Consider the following 11108-nt stretch of genomic DNA (forward strand, 5'->3'; position numbering starts at 1 on the left):
CCAGGCTGCTTTGAAACTTCAGGGCTCGTGTCTCCTAGGAAGCATTGAGGACAGTCAGTGTTTTCCCACCGTGTCTGATTTCCCAGGGCGTAGCACCACAGTTCGCACTAATTACGAGACGCTGATCCCATTATTCTGGAGCAAAATTACCAAGGGCTAGAAAGAGCACAACAAAAACTGGTGGAGTGGTAAACTTGAAATGAGGTGGAAGTAATATCTGCTGCATACGGGAGGCCCAGATTTGCTAATTGGACGTTGCTGAGGTCAGTAAGATGGAGTGAGAAAAGTAAAGCATTGCAAGCGGGATGAAATTACCCTTCCTGCAGAAGGGGCAGGCAAGAGATCTACGAGATGAACAGTCTCTCTGCACCTCCCAGTCAGAAAACGGGATGTGAATGCAGGGAGAGAAGAATCACAGCAAGCAAGAAACCTCTGCTCCAAGCGTGGAGGTGGCACACGAGGAAGCAGGGAAGAAGCAAACAAGGTGGAGGCATGTTTGCATTAGAAGGAGTGGAGACGGAGGAATGCAGAGCAAAGGCACGAGCTGTGCTGCCTCGTGTAAAGCCCAGAAACGTCCTCTTCACCCCGGCCCGGGCAGCTGCCACAGTCCCCACGAGCCCGTGGTCTCTTGCAGGCAACGTGACCTGCCCCTCGCCAACTCGTTTTTGCTGTTACGTAGCATTTGCTTGCCCTCTTTTGCTGCCTTCCCTTTGATGCAATGAGCCTGTGGGGAATAAAGCTCAGTGGGAGATTTCTTACGTGGTTTCTGATCCATTAGTTTCTTTTATTGGTTGTTGCCTCAATAAAAAAAAAGAAGAAGAAAAAAAAAAAGAAGAAAATCAAGGGAAAGTAGTTCAAGGTGTGAAGAATTCACATGGCAGGGAAATATAGAAAAGGTTATTGGCTCTGTCCCCCTTGGCTCCAAGCTCAATCATCTCACCATGCTGTGCATTTATTCTTCTATTATTACACATAATGACAGGGAAATTTTAGCTAGTCCTGTGCAAAAAGCCAGCCTGCTCCACTCCCCTCCCCATCGAGATCCATCCTGGCTTGAGCTCCCATCGCTTGGCATCTGATTTCAGCCTAGCAGGGTGTTTCAATGCCAATAAACATCGTGTTTTCATGTGAAGAGCTGTTTCAGCTACATTCTTTCCCATCTCTTGTGAGCATCCAAGAGTCTGTGTAAAACTTTATATTGATCACGTAAATAGCAGCTCTGCTTCCCTAGAGGCCGCGACTTCACAAAGTGTTTTGATATCTGGAGAATGAAAGGTTTGATAGAAAACTAATTCCCTCGGCTTCCCGGGCCTGTGAACCCAGGGCTTCTGGTTTCTCCTCTCTTTGACAGAGCATGGTCTGGGGAGGAGAGCAGGGAGATGAATTTTTGTCTTGTCCCGGGTATGTTTGAGGCAGTTTATACACGGGCACACAGCTAGGCTGCAACAAAGGCAGAAATGAAGGCAATGTGCAAAGAGCTGAGACACGCTCATTGAAGATTTAATTGGTCTGAAAGCTTCCTGAAATATTAACGAGACCTAAACCACACAACTGTGAGCAGGAGACCTCCCAAACTGAAAAGCACGGGTGGCTTTGCTGCTTACGGACACCGGTATCGGTGTGGTGGGCAGTCATTTTCACCGCTGTCGTGCTAAGAAATTCTCCAGGGACAGTGTGCTCTGGCCTCATGGGTGAGAAGCAGCTCCCTTCACCCCTGGAGAAGCTGTCCTGAGCCACTATGTCTCACGAGCGTGGACTGAAACCTCTGCCTGCAGTTGCGTTTCTCCAAGGCACTGCTGGCATGTGACAAAGGACCTGAAATCCCCAGCCTGAAACCCAGACGAGATCCTTCCCGTTTGCGTCCTGACTGTCAGACCTGTTGCACCATCACCTTTTGTGCAAATGAGCGAGAGCAAACGCAAAGCCTCTTCAGCTGCAGCCATGCAGAACTTCTGGGGGAGAAAATCAATGGCAGCTACCGGGGAGTCTCATCAGTCCTTGTTTAGGAATCAGAAATCCCAATCGAAACCTGCCGTGACTCATAGCTATGTGCTGGCACAATTCGACCTCATTTGGATAACGAAGGGCAGATCCTGTTCTGAGCTGTGTTATAAGACCTTTGTGACTGTGTTTATCACAGCAGGTTAAAAGGGCACCAGCAACTTTGCTGACCTTGCTGCTTGCAGAGGGCCACACATGACACTGGAGCTGACAGGGCTGTGACAGTGGCTTTTGGAAGAGATGCGATCGCAAAAACAATGCCTGAACCCCTCTGTGGCTGGAGGTTCCCAGAAGCGTGGTGCTGAGCCACCAACAGGTGCCCCGAATCAGCACAGCCCTTGGGTATAATGAAGCTGTCCTCCTCCGTCCGAAGGTCCGGCTGGTGGTGGCAGTGATGGAGGGCACAAGTGGAGCGATGAGAGCTCCCCGTGAGATGGATGGGAGAAAGCGTCCTTCACAAAGTGTCCAATCATCTCAAATGCTACACTCTCAGTTAATGGGATTGATTTGATTAGCAGCAATCACTTCAGACCCACATGCCCTAGGAGAAGAGAAGATTTGAGACATCTGTGTTCAGCTCTTGGAGCCAGAGAACAGACTTGTCTCTATCTCATGAGGTCCTACCAGTGGGGACCTACTATTAAACTATCCCTGTCCATGGAGAAAAAGATACAGAAGAATTTGCAGGCTGGAATTTGGTGGCAAAGCCAAAGTCCAAGACCTGTTTCACCTCAAATGCCTGACCCCGAGTACTCAGACAATGGCTTTTTAAAGCCTCACCTACAGGATGTGATGATGGTGGGTTATGGTTTGGTTTTTTTTTTGTTTTGTTTTCCATTAGTGATTTTTGAGATTTTCAATGGTTTTTCTTAAGAGGAAAATCCACTCACAAATGTAAAGGTGAAGCCTGTCTCCACACCAATGTTTCTTTTCTCTGCTTCTCATACAACTTTATTTGTAGGTTGGTGATAATGAGAACTCCACCACTATTGATTTTTTTTTAAAACATGTAACTTTGAAACACTGTAGATATCGCATGGACTTTGGAACAGGATAAGAAGAGGTAATCACATTCACAGTTTCTCCAGCCCTTTAATTAATCTTGGACAACAAACTCTAGCTGTAGTCCTAGAACAGACTGACTATGTCTCCTGAATATTCTAATTTTGTACAGAAATGTACAGATACTCGCGGTAAACCAGCATCCCACAGGGATCTCACTTCTGATATAGTATTTTTATGAGAGACGTGAGAATAGACATAGCCTTGCTTCTTTGAGACTGATTGCTGCACAGCTCCATGGAATGGGCTAGAAAACAGAGAAATATTGACTTAACTTCTGCTAAAACAGCGAACGGTCTCCCTTTCTCAGTACAACCTTAAGATGGAGCAAAATGGTAAAGATGTAAGAACGTACTGCAGAGGGAGAATAACAGAAATCACAAAATGAGAGTCACGGTTCAGCTTCCCAGTGACTTGATTTAGGATAAAATCTTTGATTCTGGAGGAGCTTGTCCCTGCGTGTTGGTCCTGGGGTTTGCACAAAACACTGGGTCCCCAAATCTCCCCGTTTTTCTCCTGGGGATGGTTCAGGGAGGACGAGGGATTGAGCCAAGATGGTGCCCTGAGCTGCGGTCTGCAGAGCCTGCTGCTGCCGTCCTCCTCACCCTCAGCTCCTGTAAAATCAATGGGATTAAATGAGCACAAATGAGACGGGAGCTGGCTCCTTCGCTGCCGTGGTAAGCCAGTGTGGAAGCTGGCCTCGATACATCTATCTAAAGCTCTCTATTGAACCTCAGCTGACAGCTCCAATAATGATAATAGATACGGCCAAAGCTGCTCCGTGTTTTCTTTGGAGGAGGCCAGGTTCCTCCTCCCCGCTCTCAAACAGGCTAACCGCACTGCCAGCTCTCGTCTCTCAGGCATTTTGAGGGTTTGATGAGCAAATCGCGCTCCTCACGCTGCCAAAGCCCAAAGGGATGACACAGGACCTAGCTACCCTGTGCAGTGAACCCAAGCCCTTACCAGGGTGTTTGCAGGAATCCCTCTGGGTTCAGAGGCTCACTAGCACCCGGTGGCATCCCAAGCTTCACCTTTAATTTCATTTGAAACTTCCCTGGGTTTGAGTAAGAAAAGAAAAGGTACCACTGGGATGCCACCAATGCATCCCATGAACCTCTTCTCTAGGAGGCTGCTGCTGCTGCAGATCCAGCCAGGTCCCAATCCATGGAGCCAAGGACAAAAGTGCCAAGGACATGGCGTAGGTACAAGGACATGGTGTGGGCATGGCTATGTCTGAACATGTAAAGCTAGACTAAGCTTAACCCAAAACTCAGCAACATAAAGTGAAGCACATCAATGTGAAAGGCCTCAAAAAAAAAAGAAAAATCATGCAGGAAAGTTAAAGTAGCTGGACTTCATTATGGTATTATCCATGCACACATGCTGAAAATCACTTCCAACACTTTGTCCCTACAGCCAGCTGTGCCGAGTTAACCATGCCCGAGCACAGCAGCCCCGGCAGTGGGGTTTAGCAAGGCTCAGGTTTTACTCTGTCTCGCAGCCCCTGCTGAGCTCGGCTCCACTGGGGATGTGTCGCTAAACAAGCTGGGTCAGGTAGCAATAGAGTAGCTCAGGGATGTTTATAAAATCAAGGGAAATGAACCCTAAAGGAAAGGGCATCTCGTATTCGGGGAGCTAAGTCAGCAGGGAATAAATTGGGCTGCCTGCAGTAAGTGATGCTTCAGGGAGGCATAAAGCAGGGAAGCAGCCGGGGCACGTGTGGCCATCCCGAAGCGGGGTCTCCGGCACGTTCTGTCTTCCCTGTGTTTATGCTGGTGACTGCGAGCTCTCCAGAGCATCATCAGGTTTTATGGCGTGTACGCATTATTAGTGCTTCACAAGTAAATAATGCCATATTTCATTGTTTATTGCTGAAAATGCACAGTAAAAGGCTAAAGCTTGAAAAGTGCAGAAAATAATTTATGTGGGAGGAATGAATTTCCCATCATGTCAAACCGCTACCAGAATTTATCACACTGCCCTTCAATTTGGGTCTCTGTCCAACTTTTTAAAGGTCTGTCTTTGTCATACATTTAGACTCAGGGAAGCTGAAGGTTATTGGGAAGAGCGGGAATTGCTGCTGGTGCTGGAGTGAGAGAGGAAAGTGTGTGGTGGGGATTCCAAAAAGCCGTTCCCTCAGTTCAGACACAAAGTTAATGGCATGGTAGCCACCAGGAACCATCCTGGTGAAGGGAGGAAATGGCAGGAGGTTCAGCATCAGCTCCGAGAGCTGCTGAACTTCACATTATTTCTGCAATTCTTCTTGAAATGCATAAATCAGCGTGGAGGTGGACAAGGGTGGCCGGCCGGACTGTTTGTAACGATCAATATCTCTTAATTAGGATCTCATTCTCACGCTTCACTCAAGCACTCACAACCGGCAACTCAGATCACAGATCTGAGATTTCTCCAGTGTGTAAGAATTACAGGATGAGGTCGTGAAACTTCAGAAGAAGGTTTTGAAAATGCTTTCCCTACTGCTGCTTTTTCCTTGAGATCCTGCCGTACTGCTAGGCAGGAGCATCAACTTAAGGGAATAATTGTGTTTTAAAGCTACTATTTCTGTCCTTGCCATTTATACGTGTCTTGTCAGATTTGCACCTGAATTCACCTCCAAGGCATCGGTACCAGCCAGTATGGAATCACTGCTGGAGCCCTCCGGTGAGAGCACGCCGAGCTATTTTCCAAAATACACTTCTTTCTAAATTAAAAGAGCAGCAGGAACAGCCTACGAAGCTGGGGGCAGCACAAGCATCCTTGCTATGGAGATAAGCTCTCCGCTCCTCAGAGCGCCCGAAAGATCTGGGGTTTTGGGGCTGGAGATGCCCTCATCGGCTAAACCAAGGGTTTCTGTACACAGCCAAGGTGGCTCCTGCCAGGGAGGGGAAGCTGGGTTTGGATGGGTCAGAAGCTAGAGGGGCACAAAATTGCATAAAATCACAGAAGGCTCAAATCCAAGTCCCCCGGTTTCGAGAAACTAGATGCCTAGTTTCTTGGAACTGGTGAAAATTTTTCTGGTGGGACCCATCCTCTCCCACACCTCCATTAGGGATTTCCAGGCTCAGTGTTTGAATGCTGTCACATAGACTAGTAACTGGTTAAATCTTTAATAAAGTAAACTGCATGGGAAAATCGAGTGGTGAGAGATGTTTTTACACGCAGACCTGAGATCAGAACTTGTGACATCCCAAAGGACTTACTCTTACGAGCTGCTGAGTTCAGATAAGCCAGATCCAGGGAATTTTTGACCTGGATCCCTGCTCCTGGGGACTTAAAACTCATTTGACTTCTCAGACTCACTTCCAACCCGCAATAGGAATGACAAAATTTTTTTCAGTTTTTTTTTTTTTTCAGTGTAACTATCTTAAGGCAAATGCATACTAAAAAGGACTTATCACAGAGTGATTCAAACAACAGCCTGTGTAGATGAGATGACCTAAATACCCGTGTATTTTGCTCATGTAAGGCAGTTTTAGGGAATGGTTCTCAAAATAATCCCATTTACTTCTAACAAAAAAAAAAAAAAAGATCTGACTTAAAGCTGAAACTTTAGACCTTAAGGAAGTACTATTTAGCAAATAGAAGAGAAAAATGGTATATTGAGATGCACTGACACGTGATATGAAAATAACCTTGAGATAATCCTCTTCTAGCATCACAGGTAGCTGGAAGCAGATCAGGTAGCCGACTAGAGGGAGTGGGGATGAGGGAGCAGCAATTTGGAAACACCCATACGTAGATGAAATGCATTAAAAACCAACCAGCTTTGTTATTGTGTACAGCCTTTTCCATGAACCTCCACGCATGACAGCCCTGACATTCACCACTTTTGCACATCTTGAGAGGGTGCCTCACCTATCCCAGCCCGCCAAAGAGCAATGAAGAAAGCAAATCCTCTGGGTCAGACGATGGAGAGCCGAGTGATCTGTGGTCGAAAAGCATGCTGAGAAAGGATTTTGGTTTCTTTTATTACAAGTACTGGAGTCTCATGATCCTTAATAGCTAGTGTAACTACAACCATGGTGGAGCTGAACCTGCTGAGATAGAGCCCAGAGCAGGTCACCCTGCGGAAAGCCGCAGTGGTGGCAGGGACACTGACCAAAGACATTATGTTATTCCTGCTTTAGGCACCATCTCATGCAGTGCTTTGCATAACAAAATCCTCCTACTCCGGATGAACAATTTGATTCATCACCCTTTCAAGGATCCATCGCTCTGAATGAGTCAAGCGGGCTGACTTCACCGGGTTGTGACATACCAATGCAGAAGTCTGCTCAGGCAATGACGTGCACAGACACTTCTTGGAACGACATTGCCGAAATTATGGTGTAACAAAGCAGCACCCGCACGCAGCTGCCCCATCAAGGTATCCTCCCTGTAATATCCAGGAAAGAACATGGTCTCACACCTTGTACTGGAAATACATCTCTTCCAGTTTGCATTTGTTCAGGATTGTTGTTGCTGCTCCCTTGCGGGACGTAACCCCGTCTGTCATTGCATCGCAGGTAAGAAGTCACGTGCAGAGCAAGAAGGACACTTTATTGTTTCCTAACTCATTTTATAAGGTTAAAGGGAGAGAACCTCAAACATAAATTTGTATTGGATTGGGCAGAAGAATGCAGTGCGCAGAGTTAATTAGCAATCCAGATATCACATAGCTTTTTTTAGGTGCCATTTCTTAGGATGAAAAGGAATAAAATGATATATTGTAAAGATTATGAAGGAAGATTGGTATGTATGAGGGATATTACTGTAACTGAAAAACATCAGCAAAATGTCCTAGTTTCTGTGCAGTTCCAAAGCTCAGTATATGGAACAAAACATCCAGGGGAATTAATTACTTTTTTGTTGAGGTTTTTTTGTGAGCTCTTTAAATCCCAAGGAAATCTATGTGCAGGAGGGTATCAGTCATCTATACACAGAACTACATAAAGTATCATTAGAGACCCCTCCAAATACATTGATTTTTTTTTTTATCCAGCAGCAGTGTATCAATATTTTAACCACTGACAACAAAACGTAGCCTTCATTATGAAGTATTTTCCCATGGGTAACTAAACCACTGTGTATCAGGGAAAACAAATAGTTGCCTCCCCACATCTTCTACCTATGCAGAGAGTGAACTCCTCACATCACCCTGGCTGAAGAGGGTTGGTAAGAAATGTAATGTATTGCTCCCTTCTCCCACTGACAGCTGTCTTATCTAGCCCCATTTTGTGTTATCTGAGCTTTTTCTCTTCCTCTTAGCCCCATGACGGGAAGACTCCTGAGCTTTCCAGGCCAGGACTGTGCTCATTTCCAGCCTAGCACTTATCTGTGGCTGGGTTATACCCAGTTGTCCCTTAGCCAACATCATAATTTGATTGAATAGTTCTTCTACCTGGCATTTATCTCGCAGCAACCACCTTCCAGCCCAGCTGCCATTTAGCTAGACTAAACGAAGGTTTTTAGGGGCATGTCTCCAGAGGGGTGGACCCCCCTAACTGGACCCCAGTGAGCTGGTATGTTCAACCACTGGGCTGCTCCCAGTTGGGCACAGAAACAAGCTCCCATCCCAGGAGATCTTATGGGAAGAACATAGAGTAGTATACCTTGAGCTACAAAGTCATGGAGGTTTTTTTTCCTCCACCTCCTATCTGGTTGGTTTATTCCAAGCATCCTTTTTGATGTAGCTGTTCAGCCAGTTAGGTGTAAAGTCCATTCCTGCAGGTCTCCTGGTGTACAACTGGCTGATAACGTTAGCACCGTTGACTCGAAAAGGAAGCGAGGCACAATCTGCTGTAAAGGTCCTGAGATCTTCCACTGGTTCGTTTCATTAATTTGCCCTCTTGAAAAAGAGCGCCTCAATTATAAGCTTATTTTTGTTTATACTTCCGCTTACATTAAACTAAAGGAATACATTTTGTTCAGCCCAAGGTAATCTTGCTCCTATCTGTTTTTCTGGAATATCTTACATTACTTATCAACACCGAAGCTAAATGAGTTCTGCTGTTTGCCAGTTTGGTGTTTCTCCAGTGCGGAAATCTACCATCTCCCATACAGAGTTTATCTGAGCTCTGCATGATTAGTAGCATTTTTTATGATCTATATCTAGAGAGTTTAAAGTACTCCGTAATGATATAACTCCCCAGCAATATTTATATCCCAAGCAGCACTGCAGACTCTCTACCACAACCGGTCCAGCCCTGGGAATCTAAAGCAAATTCCCCGAAGAATCCCAGGAGAACATCTTTCATGATCACACTCAAAAGTGAGTTAGACCTAAAGATTCAGGCTTATCCAGCCTGGCCCTCCTTATTCCCGTGCAGTTCTTTTCATCATGAACACAAAGTGTTACCCACTGTGGCTTTTTCTTTTTCCCCAATAGCTCTTTCTCTTCTGAACTGCTCTTTCTTCTCCGCACCTGTGCCTCAGTCGTAATTGCTGTTCTATGGTGTTTTTCTTACCCTACATCATTTGGTTTCACAGCTTGTGGAAGAAATACACGTTCTTCCATTTTACTGCCCAGCCCCCAGTCATTATTGTACAAGAAATCCCTCCTGCTCATCACACCTTGTTCACAACCTGGATTAGGAGCACTCCTTTTACTACACCACAAATAACAATGTGGTGTTATTTTACTTTCCTGAAAGCCATTAATCCGAGCTACTTAGGGGCATTAGAAGTGGAAAAGCAGCTCAGTTCTCTTCTGAATTTGCTTCAGACTTTGGCTTTTTAACCTTCTCGCACTCAGTGTGTGGCTATGCATGGTGGCAGCACCGGAGTTACCATACAGTGCAGCGGCCTAACTGACGAGGGTGAGCATTGCATGTCCACCGTGCACTGCATGTCGTGTGTGACATGGTCACCCCCAAATGATGCTAGCTGAGTCACTAGCAGGGTAGTCCCACAGGCGTAACCACATCTCCATCTGCGCTCGCACCTTCTTGTGCCCCTGCTCCAGACACCCATGGTGCTCACCAAAACCCTTGACGGGACACAGCAAGCTTCAAAACATCCAGGAGAAGCAGAGGACAGGCCCAAAAGCCCATAGTGGTAAGGAATAAGACACATCTGAAGAACTTGGATGGAGGAAGGGACAGTTGTGATGGCTCGGTGCAGCTGCATCCAGGCAGGCAGAGACCTCAGCTGCCAGGACAGAGGGTAAGCTGGGGCTCAGGACTGCAGTTCTCCTCCTTCCCACCATATCCTTCAGGTAAGGTTCAGCTTTGGCTGAAGATGATGCCACACAGCTGATGCTTCTCCTCCCTCCCAGAAACAGAGGGCAGGAGGAAAAGTCTTCCCTGGGCTCCCCTCTGAAGATGCCCAAGCCACCTTCCAACTGGCTTGCCTTACCCCTTAGCAGTTTAGGGGGCACCACAGCCTAGAGTTGGAGGTTTACACTTCTAGTATAGAGCAACTTAGGGAATAAACCCAGCTCTGAGCTGGATTTACACGTGATGTCAAAATTGGCCGTTTGTCCCTGAGTCATTGATTTTCCTCTAGCATGGATTAATCATTTAAATAAACTGTATGATCCTGTTTCCCAGGACAGTAAGTCAGGAACATTTGGTGCTCAGCAAGTTCAGATTTCAAGGGTATGTAAAAATGCGCAAAGGGGAACTCTGGAAACACAATCGCTGCTGCGACAAGCTTCTGAATGAAAAGTACCTATTTAAGCACAAGCTCTTTCAACATCTCTGAGTCAAGCAAGGAAGGACCTGACACAAGCTTGTATAACTATGTCATGAACTTGCCCATTCATGTCAAACTAAAATAGACTGTGTTCGTTACAAAATAATCTGCAACTGAGTTGTCTCTGAAGGTCAGAGCAAAGGCCAGGCAAACGTGAAATGAGATACAAACACTACTGAGATAAGTCAGGTGATGACTCTCAGAATGTGCCTCCTATCACCCTGTGGACCAAGATCCACTTATCAGTCAACTCAGCATCAGTCACAGCAATATCCTCAGAGACACAAGGCATTTGGTGCACCAAATGCTTATAACACCCAGTTATTTGCACCCAGTGCAATCAGCAAACTTCCTCTTCACGATGGCAGCCC

This window comes from Chlamydotis macqueenii, chromosome 15 (assembly GCF_036417535.1).
Source record: "Chlamydotis macqueenii isolate bChlMac1 chromosome 15, bChlMac1.mat, whole genome shotgun sequence".
Taxonomy (NCBI): Eukaryota; Metazoa; Chordata; class Aves; order Otidiformes; family Otididae; genus Chlamydotis; species Chlamydotis macqueenii.